This window comes from Lactuca virosa, chromosome 6 (genome assembly GCF_052849685.1).
Source record: "Lactuca virosa cultivar CGN04683 chromosome 6, Lactuca_virosa_CGN04683_v6, whole genome shotgun sequence".
In the NCBI taxonomy this organism is placed as follows: Eukaryota; Viridiplantae; Streptophyta; class Magnoliopsida; order Asterales; family Asteraceae; genus Lactuca; species Lactuca virosa.
Genome location: NC_136431.1, coordinates 269,951,557 through 269,965,624, shown reverse-complemented (window position 1 = coordinate 269,965,624; position 14,068 = coordinate 269,951,557).

Genomic DNA, 14,068 nt, shown 5'->3' with positions numbered 1-14,068 from the left:
TCGAAATTTTGTTTTCATTTTTCAACATTAACTGTCACCATAAAACACTTATAGTCATATGTTTTACTTATCTTTTATTGGTGCGATTTTATACATTTAGATAAACATATTAGTGAAATGATTTGTTTTATTAAATGTCATAGTAAAATACTTACATTCACATGTTGTTATTCTTTTGTATTCAAAATCATTAATTTTAGATATACATATGAAATCAAATTGTTATAATAAAACACTTATAGTCACATGTTTTTTTAAATGTCATAATAAAATACTTATCATAATGATATACCGCGACTATTGGCTAGTATTTGTTAGATTTTTTTAATGTAAGATAGTGACAAAATGTATGAAAATAGTTTGCAACGGTGACGGTTTTTAGCTAATACATGACTAAAACATTCATGAAATTTGATTAATGATCTTAAGTGATGCAATTAACCAAATTAGTGACAACCTTGTTTTAAAAAATAGTGACCGTAGGTTATTTTTATACTAGTGATAAACAATAAGTAGAGTTACATAAAAATGGATTAATAATAGTTTTGCATACTGAAAAAGGTTGTGAGTATTATGATCTAGTTTATTTTGAATCTACTAGATAGTATACTAAACCACATATCCTTACACACCATAGCAAAATGGTGTGGCTGAAAGAATGAATAAGACTTTGAAAGAAATAGTTAATTTCATGTTATTCTGGTCTGAGTGAAGGATTTTTTTGGTGAGGCTATGTTGACCATTTTCTATATATTGAATAAAACTCCAAACAAATGGACTAAGAATATCCCTTATGAGCTTTGGTATAAAAAGGTACCAAGATTGAGTTATCTCAAAGTTTGGGTTGTAGAGCAATTGTAAGGCTCACAAAACCCAAAAGGAAAACCTTGGATGAGAAAGGTATAGACTGTATCTTCATTGGGTATGCTGAGCATTCCAAAGCATATAGATTCTATGTTACAGATCTAATGACTCTGTGTCTGTGAACACTGTTATAGAGTCAAGAGATGCTACTTTTGATGAAGAGGGATTTACATCTATACCTATACCAAGGTACATGATTCAACAATCTTGTAGCAAGACTAAAATTCAACCTGAAGATGTTTCTGGTGGTATAAGTTATGTACATGAACCTATGAAGAGCACTAGAGCTAAAAAAGCTAAGTCTTTTGGATCTAATTTTCAACTTTATATAGTTGAAGGAACAAGGAATGAGACTGTGTCTCGACATCAATATTGCTTATAGAGATGTATATTTTTGGAAAGAGGTAATTCATGATGAAATTGATTCTATCATACATAACAATACTTGGGTATTATCTGATTTACATACTGGTTACAAAGCATTAGGATGTAAATGGATCCTAAAATAAAGTTGAAAGTGGATGGCAACATAGATAAGTACAAAGCCAGATTGGTTATCCAAGGCTTTAGGCAAATAGAAGGTATTGACTTCTTTGATACTTATGCTCTTGTTTCTAGGATTTCCATTATTAGATTATACTTAGCTCTTGCAGCTATACATAATCGTGTGATTCACCAAATGGATGTGAAAACTGCATTCTTGAATGGTGAATTGGATGAGGAGATTTACATAAAACAACCTGAAGAGTTTGTGATGCCTGGAAATGAAAACAAAGTGTGCAAGTTGAATAAATCATCATATGGTTTGAAACAAGCACCAAAACAATAGAATCAAAAGTTTGATGATGTGGTCTTGTCTAATGGGTTTGCATTAAACCATGCTGACAAGTGTGTATATAGCAAATTTGATCATTCTAGTTAAGGGTTATAGTTTGTGTATATGTAGATGATATGTTATTTTTTGGTACCGAGTAAGATGAAGTTGATTAAACCAAGAAAGTCTTATCATCTAGTTTTTACATGAAAGACATGGGGAAGGCTAAGGTAATTCTTAGTATAAGAATTAAACAAGGAAACAATGGATTTCAATTTCTTAATCTCATTACATTGAGAAGATATTGAAGAAGTTTAACCTTGAAAATTGTACTACTGTTAGCACTGCTATAGATCATAATCTTAATCTTCTACCTAATAATGGATCTCCAATGTCTCAACTTGAATACTCAAGAGCTATTGGTCGTCTTATGTATATAGTGATTAGCATTAGGCCGTATACAACATATGTTGTAGGAAAGCTTAGTAAGTATACTAGCAATCCTAGTTCACATCATTGGCAAGCTATAAATAGAGTATTCAATTGGATTATCTTCTATTTTAGAAGTTTATTTAGATGACAACTGGATTACCAACTTATAGGATCATTCCTCTATAAGTGGTTGGGTATTCCTTCTTGGAGGTGGTTCCATTTCTTGGGCATCCAAGAAACAGACTTGTATTACAAACTCAACCATGAAGTCTGAATTTATTGTAATGGCTGCTTCCGGTAGAAAAGCTGAGTGGCTAAGGGATTTGATTTATGAAATTCCATTATGCCCCAAACTGATATCTACCATTTCTATTAGGTGTGATAGTGTTGTAACTTTGGCTAAGGATTATAGTTAAGTGTATAATGGGAAGTATAGAAAATTAGGCGTTAGACATAACACGATTTGTGATCTCATCATGAATGATGTGATATCTATGGAGTTTGTGAGAACTCAGTTGAATTTATCCGGTCATCTAACCAAAGGGTTAGCTAGAGATCTTGTACACAAGACAGCTGTAAGGATTGGTTTAAAGTCCACCTGAAATATTTCATATTAAAATACCCAATTCTTATCTAATGTAATATCAAATGTTGAATTTAATGTGGAAATCTTGATATTGGAATATTAGAACACATTATTGACATCATCCCAAGGTATGTGTGTTTAGTACTACAAGTAAATGAGGTTGAAATTTTATTTCTTAATAATTCTTTTAAAAAATTACCTTTGTGGGTGCAAGAATAAAAAGACTACCTATATAAGCATGAAGTTTTGCTGCTTCAAGTTTGGGACTTAGCTTTGATATGCTTATAGAAGGATAAGACACATGCTAGCAAAATATAGTGTCAAGTTAGAAATTATGAGTACGTAAATTGTTGTGTATTATCTTCATGTATTCACTATGAATAGAAAGGGTTTATTCCTTAGTGACACCCTAATATTCAAATATTTTGAATGAGTAATATACTAATATGAAAGTAAATTGTCACAACATTTCATTTATGCATCTGTTTGTTATTGTTATGTTTTATTTTTAAGTTAATCTAGATTACCCTTAAATGGGGGAGGTTTGTTGGTGATTTCTATTACAAATATTATTTAAGTGTAATGAGATTAATTTGTTGATCGATGTTGCCTTGATAAATATAAAACAAGTTAGGGTGGTGTGGAGTGCATATTTGTTTACGTTTATCTTGTTTAAAAGTACACTATTATTTAGAGACGATGCCCCTGAACCAATAGGGGTCCTAGGGTAGCGCCCTTAGAAGCGGGGTCCATGGGAGTGGCAACCCCTAGCTGGGGTCGAGCTTGTAAATGTTTTATTTGGGTTTATATTTCTTTGATTAAAATGCATAAAATCCAAATTTGAGAAAATCAACCTGGTTTTTATGATCCTAACTCTAGACCCGATTTTATGGTACTTAATGATAGTTTTGTGACAGTTTTTAGATAGTAAGTTATTTTCATGTAACTATCAATTTAGCAATTTTTGGACATGAACTTATTTCTGTTTGATTAAGGTACTTCAATTCATAACTAAATTGGTATAATGTTAGTGAATAAAAGTAACGTCCTTTGCACTTATAACCAGAAAATAGCTAAAATTATATACATATATATATATATATATATATATATATATATATATATATATATATATATAGAGAGAGAGAGAGAGAGATAAAATGATTTGTTAATATATTATATTCTTAATATATTCATGATAAGTAGTTAATAATTAATTAAGAATTAATTGGAAATTAATTTTGGATTAACTAGAATTAATTGAGGGTATACGGGTTGAATTGCAATTGTTCAATAGTTGAACAAGGGTGGAATTGTATAGCCTCCCTTAGTATAGATAGTTTTGAGAGGTTCCATATTTATTTTGGAAGCCTCTAATAGCAGATAAGGAAACATATTTGAATCAGCTTAAAATATTATTATTTTAATATACAAATCAGGGTTTTAGCTATAAATAGGGACATACCCTAGCAAAAATCGACCTACACATATCTCATAAGAGAATTCGGTTTTCTTTTCCTCCTCTCTCCTAAATTTCAATCCTAGGGTTTTTCTAGGGTTTGGGTGTGAACCATTAGAGACAATCACATTATTGGTGCTTGCTTTCCAAGGTATATTTGAAGAGGATTATTTGCATTATTCGAATTTTGCAAAAAGTATGTATTATAACTATGTAATTCTCGATTTTCATAGGTTAGAAGTCTGTTTCATAAGTATGTTGCCATAACTTGAGAAAAAGCCGTAGTGTTCTGGTTGCATGTACCCATAATTTGATTATGTTTTTGATGTGCAATTATTCTTGTTTGTAACCTAGAAAACTCATCAGTGGTATCTGAGCTTATAATAATATGTTATTTGTGCATATATGAAACTGGAAATTGATACCGGAAGAAACCAAAAAAAAAAACAGACAGTTGCAGAGCGCAGCGCGCTTGGTCCTGACGCGACAAGCTTTTGGTTGCAGTAGGGTTTCAGGATTTACTTGCCTTTTTTGAAATATAGGATAATTCTTAGATCTTAAATGTTATTTTATATGATTAAAATCTGAAACTTTAGACTAGATAATTATTAAACTCTAATTCGAAAATTAAGGAACTATAAAAGAAAATAATATTATCTAATTATAAGATTAATTAAGATAATCCTATAATCCTTAAAAAGAATTAATACAATAAATTAATTGGTTAATTAAAGGATAAATATTAAATCTGAAATTAATTTAAATATTAATTAACTAAAAGTTAATTATGTTAAATGAATTTAAACCTTGTATTATTAAAATGTTTTAAAATACACGCTTATATATATATATATATATATATATATATATATATATATATATATATATATATATATATATATATATATATATAAGAGTTATAATAGTATATGTATGAAATTAATAAATATGTCAGTTAAATCAAGACTAAGTCTTATTTTTAAAGTCATGCTATAAGAGAGGTATAAGGAAAGAACTTATAAAATGATCGTTGAATGGATGTCATTTTCACCTACCGCTTCTATGCGTGATGAATTTCCGTTAGCGAAAAAGGTTATGATAAGAAATTAATCATATTAAAAGTATAATATAAATTACTAGAGCATTCTAGAAAATTTCACTCTAGTTACTTTATAAAAAATGTGAAATTGTGTGCTAATTCATGAAAACAAACATTCTTTCTTTATGAGTCGTTAGTGGAGGGTGTTTGTTAACCGGAACACTAATTTGGGAGTACAAAGTAGAAATGATTGTACAACTCGAAGTTTATGGTTGTTAATGGAGTGTGTGTGGTTAATCGGTACGTCAATGTGAGATCATAAATGACATCGAGGGTGTCAAGCGGGTTTGCCTGATTATTCACATCTTGTTTGTGATTCTCAGTATCACAGTCACAATTGAAGAACATAATCTGAGATTAAACATGTCATTAAAAAGTTCAATAAATCTCAAAAGATCTAGGAATTTCATTGGGATAGAAATTGGTAAAGTGTATTACTTACGTAAAATAAGTTCGCAATATGATTACGACATCCCTCTTCTTGTTATGAGTTGTATTTATGGATCCTAGTCGTATATATTTATTTGGGTTAAAATATTATAGATTGGATCACCTAGAATTTTATCTCTTCTTATAGATGTCTGGAACGGGTGATCTTCCTCCTCCTTCTCCACCCACTCAAAACTCGAATTTCAATCTATTGTTAGTTCTGTTAAAATACAAGCTTACTGGTCCAAACTACATGAACTGGATGCAAAATTTGAAGATGACACTTCGCTTTGAGAACAAAGATTGTGTTCTTGAAGGCCCTGTTCCTGAAATTGACATTTCAACTGCTACTCTTGAGTAAATTATTGAATATAAACATCATATTGAGGACGCCACCAAGATCGCTTACATTATGATTGCAACCATGCCACCTAATTTGTAAAGGTTCTATGAGGACTATTGGCCCTATGAAATGAGTTAGGCTCTTGATCAAATGTTCCACAAGAAAGCGAGACAAGAGTGTTATGAGGTCATTAAAGCCCTAATGGCTTGCAAACTAAAAAAAGGGGAATTTTTCTGTGCTCATGTGAAAAAGATGCAGAGACACGTGGAAAGATGAAAAAAACTCAATGTGAATTTTGACAATGAGCTTGCTATTGATATGGTCCTCAAATCCTTGCCAAGTACTTATGATCATTTCATCCTAACTTATCATTTGAACAACACAGAAACGAAGGTGATTGAGCTACATATTCTGTTACAAATTATTGAAACTAGGATGAAAAAGTCTCATTCCAACAATTCTGCAAATGCCCCTATACCGGCCGTTTAACAAGGAAAATGGAAGAAAAGGAAGGTCTACTCCCAATCCAAATAGAAAGGGAAAGCTCACATTGGAGAGTCTAGTGGTGGGTCAAAGGGAAAGGTCAATTTTGATGCTCCTCCTGTCGGTGATCTGAAAGAGGCTGTGTGCTTTCATTGTGGCCAGAAGGGACATTGGAAGAGAAGCTGCCCAAAGTACTTACTGGAAGTGAGAGAAGCAAAGGGAAAGGTGTCTGGCTCTATATCTATTATGTACTCTATAGAAATCAATAACACTCAAATTCCAAATTCTTGGATCCTTGATACAGGATGTGGTATCCACATTTGTCCTGATATGGAGGGACTAAGGGAAAGTTAAAGAGTCGAGCATGTGAAACTGAAACTGGTCATGGGAAATAGGCATACATCGATTGTTACCAGGATTGGGACTTATGAGCTTGTGTTCACATATTGTGAAGTAAACGTGTCTCGGGCCTTTTAATGAAGTAGGATGCTATTTTGGAACTTTTTTTCAAAGTTGCGATCACATAGGGAAAATTTGTGATCGCATAAGGAAAAGTTGCGATCACATGTACATAGGTTGCGATCACATATATTCTTTTTTTTCTCCCAGATGAATTTTTGGCACTATAAAACCTCGGAGACAAGTTGTGTGCATAAATGCAATCGCATAAAGGCTCCATGCGATTGCATGGACAAGATCTGCGATCGCATGTTTTACCTAAGTCGTCTGAAATTTCGTCTAGTTTTCAGAACATTTTGAATCTCGTCAATCGGAGTTATGGTTCAGGAGATGTGGTCAAAATAATGCAGGGGGTCAAACCTGCCAGCAACATCCTTTAACCTTACGAAGGTAAGGGCTTATATTCTTTCAGATTAGGTTGGATTGGTGTTGGAGTTTCTTTTTCTTCTAGCTTTTAATATTCTTCTTCAACCAACACCTCTTCATACTCTTCAGCTTCAGCTCCTTTTTCTGTCTCTTCCACATCTCTTTCTTCTACCAGAACTTCTTCAAATTCATCTTCAGCTTTGTCTTCTGGTTCAGATAAGCTTGGGCCTCCATATATATTCCCACTTCTCAAGGAAATAGCACTAACATTGTGCTTTAGATTATTTTATGTGTGACCCAATAACTTTCCTTGAGATTCCAGACGACTCACAGAAGTGGCAAGCTGAGACACTTGTTGTTCCATATTCTTGATACTAGCTCTGGTTCCTCTCTGGAATGCTTGGGTGCTCGTGGAAAGACTCTTCACTATATCTTCTAAGGTCATGCTGGAACTACTGGGTTGTTGTTTTGAAGATTGATGCTGAAAATTCGGATTCTGAAAATTGGTCTGAAAATGAGAATTCTGCTGAAAGTTTGTCTGTTGAAAACCCGGTGGCGGCTGAAATTGTTGTCTTTGTTGATAGTTATTCTGATAAAAATTTGGAGGCTGATTATAAGTCTTCTGTTGCTGGTATCCTCCGACATCTTTGACTGGAGCAACATCCTCTTGCAAAATCGGCCACATATCAGTTCGATGTTCTGTCTTCAAGCATATACCACATGGTTTCTTCGAAGTTGCTTTTTCTTTTGTCAGAAGTAGAACAGCCTTTGTTAGTTCAGATATTTGGGACTCCAGATGAGCATTTATGACTTCCTTGACTCCCCTTGGCTGATCTGGACACCACTCGTCTTTATTTCCGAAATGTTTAGACTCGATCGCCAGCTTTTCGATCAACTCTCTGATTTCAGTTGGTGTCATATCACCCAAGGAACTACCACTGGAAGCATTTATCAGGCGCCTCTCCATGGGTGTCAGGCCTTCACAAAAGCAATTATAGAGTTGATAATTGCTGATCCCATGTTATGGGCACCGAACTAGTAACTTCTTGAACCTTTCCCAGTAAGTGTGTAAAACTTCTCTTTTTCCTTGTTTGATCCCAAGGATTTCTCTTCTTAGACTGGAAACTCACGTTTCTGGAAAATATTTCTCTAAAAACAGCTTTGCGAGCTCGGTCCAAGTGGTGATGGAACCAGATGGGAGTTCATATAACCATTCCCTTACTGAATCTTGAAGCGAAAAAGGGAATGCCCTTAGTTTGATCTGGTCTTCAGTAACTACATGCAACTTCATTCCTGAACAAACCACATGAAATTCCTTGAGTAATTTATGTGGGTCTTCGTTTTCCAGTCCGCAGAATATGGGAAGAAGATGAATCAGCCCAAATTTAAGTTTGAAGTTCTAGGCTTCTGGAAACGTAATTCAAAGGGACTGCTGGTTGACGTCTTGAGTCACCCACTCTCTAAGGGTTTTTTCTACTTCGTCTCCACTCATGTCTGATTCTTCATATTCGGATTCTGAAGAATCCGTGGGTTCAGATTTGACTGAGGGTGGTGGGGAGTAAATTTTATAAGGGATGTTTTGAGGAGAAAATAGGGGTACTTTCGGAAAAACCGGATCTGGTTCGTTCCACAATGGAGTGCCTTGTGGTGTGGAGGTTTCTGGAGGTACGGAAGATGATGAACGAAAGAGACCAGCTGATCGTTTCTTTCTTGTTGTTTCTTTCTTCAGTTTCCTTGAAGTTCTTTCGATTTCTTGATCAAAAGCTAGAGATGTACTTGAATGAAAAATTATTGGCATAAAACTATTTGAAAGTGTCATGTCCCCAGTAACAGCGCCAATTTGTTAACACGCTGTCGCGCGCGTATTAAACGAATAAATTTATCACTGCTGGTTGCACTAAAAATATAGCACAGGGAAGCAGGGTCGAATCCTCAGGGACACAGCCTAATGGTCAATGTCTTTTTGCATCAGGCACGTTCTAGTCAAGAAACAGAAATATAAAAGGGATTTTAAGTTAAACTAAATAAACTAAAATTTGTTGTAATATGAAATTAAACGAAAATCAATACTAAAAATGGTTTCAATTCTGCTGCGACTTTCCTAATCATGCAACTAACCCACATCAGATTATTTGAGATGCGTTCTATCTAAGCTGGTACTGAGAAAAACGAACAAGCTCTAGTATAATCTTTTTTACCTAAACTAGTTAATCAAAACAAGCTCTTTAAATTAACCCTATCTTTTTACTGTTCAATTAAACAAGCTCTTAATTAAATCAGAAAAATTGCATTAAGATGTTTGTAAAATTCCCAACAATATCCAATACTTCTCACAAACTCGGAAGCGTAAAGATATGATTTTTTAGTTTATAATAAAGTCAAATCCCAAACACAGAACCAATTTTTACTTGTTACATATACCAATTGACAAGACCAATTAAGGATTCTATTAACTGCTTAACTGGAATGATAAAACCCTAGCTAGGTGATTAAACTAACAAGAATTAAAATCAAACGTTCATTACGCTCAAAACTGAAAAATCTAGATAGAAACACAAAACGAAAATCAGATCTGAAAGCTAATCACACGAAAGTACTAGTCTATGCAGAACCGAAAACTAAAGTTTAGCCAGACATGGCCAAAAACAAAATCAAACTAGATAAAAGAAACATTTGCTGATAAATCTTGTTAAATTAAAAGTGTGAGATGATTCGCGGTCTTAAGATCTTCAGAAAGCATTGAAATCGGATAAGAAACACCTCCAAAATCATCTTTTTCGTCGTCTGGAGCCTCAGGAGTCGACTAGGGTATCAAATCCTCTTACTGGAAGGTTATGTGGGTCTATTTATACGTCCATCAGCAAAAAACAGCATGCATGCGATCACATGTATTGAAGTAAACACGTATCGAGCCTTTTTAATGGAGTAGGATGCTATTTCGAAACTTTTTGGCAAAGTTGCGATCGCATAGGGCATAGTTGCGATCGCATGTACATAGGTTGCGATCACATATATTCATTTTCTTCTCCCATATGAATTTTTGGCACTAAAAAAACCTCGAAGACAAGTTGCGAGCATAAATGCGACCGCATGGACAAGATTTGTGATCGCATGTTTTACCTAAGTCGTCTAAAATTTCGTCTAGTTTTTAGAACATTTTGAATCTTGTCAATCGGAGTTACGGTTCATGAGATATGGTCAAAATAATGATAGGGGGTCAAAGTGCCAGCAACATTCTTTAGCTTCAGATTGTAGAATCTATCTTCGCGTGATCAATCTGATTGAATGTTTCTTGACCAAAACATCTCCTAAGCATTCCTCAGAATCCTTCATAAGTTCCAAGCTCCATTTTAATCTCCAAACACGCATCCAACTGCTCCCAAAGCACTGCTTCACTCGAACTATCTGAAATTGACATAAAAACATGAGCAGTACGAGAATTCTAACGAAAGACATGAGCTTAACATTATTTAAATAAATGACATGTAAATATACAAAATATGATGCTAAATTATAACAAAACTACCCTATAAGATGCATAAAATGGCATCTAACAGGGTTGAATTAGACAATTATTGTTACTCTTTAGGAATGACAAGAAACATTTCTTTTCATGCTTTATTTAGACAAGGTTATCGTTATGTGTATGACAATAATGATGGTGCAATTTTGGTTTATAAAAATGGTGTTTTTATTTTGAAAGCTTATCCGTGTAATGGAGTATATGAAACTGTTGTGTGTGAATGAACTTGGCAATAATGTATTTAATATTGACTCTTCTAATAGTTTAGACAAGTCATGCTTATGAAATTGTCCTCTTGGTCATATAAACAAGAAACACATCCTCCAACTCCAAAAGGATGGAGTGTTGGAATTATTTGATCTAAATTCGGATGATGAATGAAAATGTTGTCTATTAGGCAAGATGACTAAGTTATATTTCATAGAAACTTGTGAAATGGGTGAAGGATTGTTAGACCTCATCCATACTGATATATACGATCCTTTCATGTTTGCCACAAGGGATGCTAATCGCTACTACATGACTTTTACTGATGATTATAGTAGATATGACTATATCTATTTAATCAAGCATAAATCGGAAAATTTTGAAAAGTTCAAAGACTTTAAGCACGAAGTATAGAATAAATTGGGTAAAAATATAAAGATGCTCTGATATGATAGAAGTGGAGAATATCTTAGTATCAAGTTCAACGACTATCTTAAGGAATGTGAAATAGTTTCACAATTGACCCCCCCTAGGACACCACAACTTAATGGTGTAGCTAGGAGCCAATTCCAATGAGTGAAATTCCATGTTTCTGCAATCTTATCAATGCACTTACTTCTTGAAGTTTGGATTCTCTATGCTTTGCCATGTTAATTCCAAAATTCTATAACATGCAATGCAGTTCTATAGTGGATCTTTCCAAAAAAAAGTTCATATCAGAATGATCTAATAATATGCACAAGTTTGCTAGTTGGTTATGTCACTATAGTCAACTCTCAACACGATGGAATTGCATATTGCTTCAATTTGTACACTTAACATTTGATAAAATGGATTCTTCCAAGTTGCTCATATCAAATCAGAATCACCTGATTATATGTATAGGCTAGCCAGTCGATTATGTTTCCATAGGCAACTCCAAATCTTAATGGAATTCCATATAACATAAATGTTATCGATGTACTATGTGTATTTGATACTTACTCCTTCCTATAGCTAATGGTAGGATCTTTCTTTTCGTTTAGGAGAACTATTCTCAAAACACGAACAAGATTGATCAATCCTTCTAGCTTGTCCTTTTAGAGGATTTTATAGCAGTTAAGTTTTAGTGGAAGACATCATTCAATAATAGATCTAGTTGTTTTATTGATCATTAATGAATAATTACCGAATTACCAAATTATTTCAAACAAGGATAGGATCCATATTTCACTCCATGATGTGAAGTGGATTAGCCGAAAATCACACAAAGAAGCTATTTAGGTAGACACATAATTTTCAGTCTCAATCTTTATGAGATTTCGAGATGTATTGACACTATGTCAAAGGCATGTTAATCTATTCTTATGCTCATTTAGCATTCATGACTGGATTAGCCAAGGATCATGAATCCAAATAGTGAATTGACCATGTGAAACTACATGATATACAGCTCAAGTAACGCTTAAGAATCGTGATTACCATATACCTTTCTTCGATAATATTCTTATTTGACGTGTTGGCAAACCTTCCCACGTATAATTCCAAGAAGAATATACGACAAGGCGTAGTTTCCATGGGAAACATAAGATTCACATTATTATAAAATGGGATTTTTGTTTTTTTATTTATTAAGTTAATACTTTTAACTTTGCACAATTGTCCTATCAAACCATTTCGGTAACTCCACTTCAAACGCAAGAAGTCGGTGAGGGTGGCAAGAAATGAATGTCACTTTAAAGCCAACCTTATTAGGAATCAAAGAGACCTACCTTTAACCTCCCTTATAGAAATAAAGTGGATGAGCCTAGTCGTGGTAAGACTAACAATGCATATTAAGAAGCATGCGAGAAGGCCATGTTTATTTTAGTGTTATACATATAAATACTATATTACTATATATACACATTTGTGGATTATATGTCTTTTAATTCTATTGACTAAAAAGTCAACAATTAATTATGAGTTCTAATTATTTATCTTTTAATTAATCTTATAATGAAATCAAATGTCCATTTATCTTTTAGTATAAAGGCTAGTTTGTATGTGATTAAAATTGAAAATGATGAGCAACCAAAAATAAAAAAACAAATTTAGAAGAATCTAAAACTTCAGGTTTCACGACATGGGGAAGATCTACCACGTCGTGGCACACAGAAAACACGTGATCTAATTAAATTATTATTTTAGTTCTCAGCAGCTAGCCACGATGTGGCCAAAAAGAGAACATTGCGTGGCGACGAAGACAGACACAATCCATGTAGATACCATGACGTGGTGGAGGACCAGCCACGTCATGGTGAAGAGGCAAAACAACTAAAATGTCGTTTTTCAAGCATAAAAAAATTCAATTTCAATCGAGGAAAATTTATAGACTTTTAAAAGAATTTGGTCTAACACTCAAAACAAACTGGATCTTAACTCAACTAATCTATGCAACTTATTAGAACTCAACAAAAATGAAAAACATATTTCTTCTTTTGAAGAGCTAGTTGATCAGACTTGAGAACCCAACATAGAGTTCCTCTCTTGTAATCGCACCCAAAACGCAAATGAAGAACAAATCTGAAACTACCTCCAAAAATCAACACGAAACTGATCGAAAACGATGAATCTGATCATAGTCGCGTCGTGACAAAAGAGGAGTCACAACGTGGCATCGAGCCTTTGGGTTTTCTAGGATTTTATCAAGGGTTCCGACTTTTGGATTAAGGAGACTAAGATTTCATCTATCCAAAACCGAGATTTGACCCCTTTATTTATAGGGAGGTGATTTGAAACCCTAAAGATAATTACCAAATATAATAATAATTATTTGTGGTATTCAAATCATTCTGGAATATTCTATATTACTTTATTTACTATTAATTAATTAACAAAACAAGTCCCTCAAATAAATATATTTTCAGTTCTGTTTTATTTGTTCTTACATGTATGTCAAAACGGCACTGTTATTTATAGTAATATTACCGGGCTTGTTATGACTATGGAAACTATTCTCCATCAATATATATAAGTTATAGTT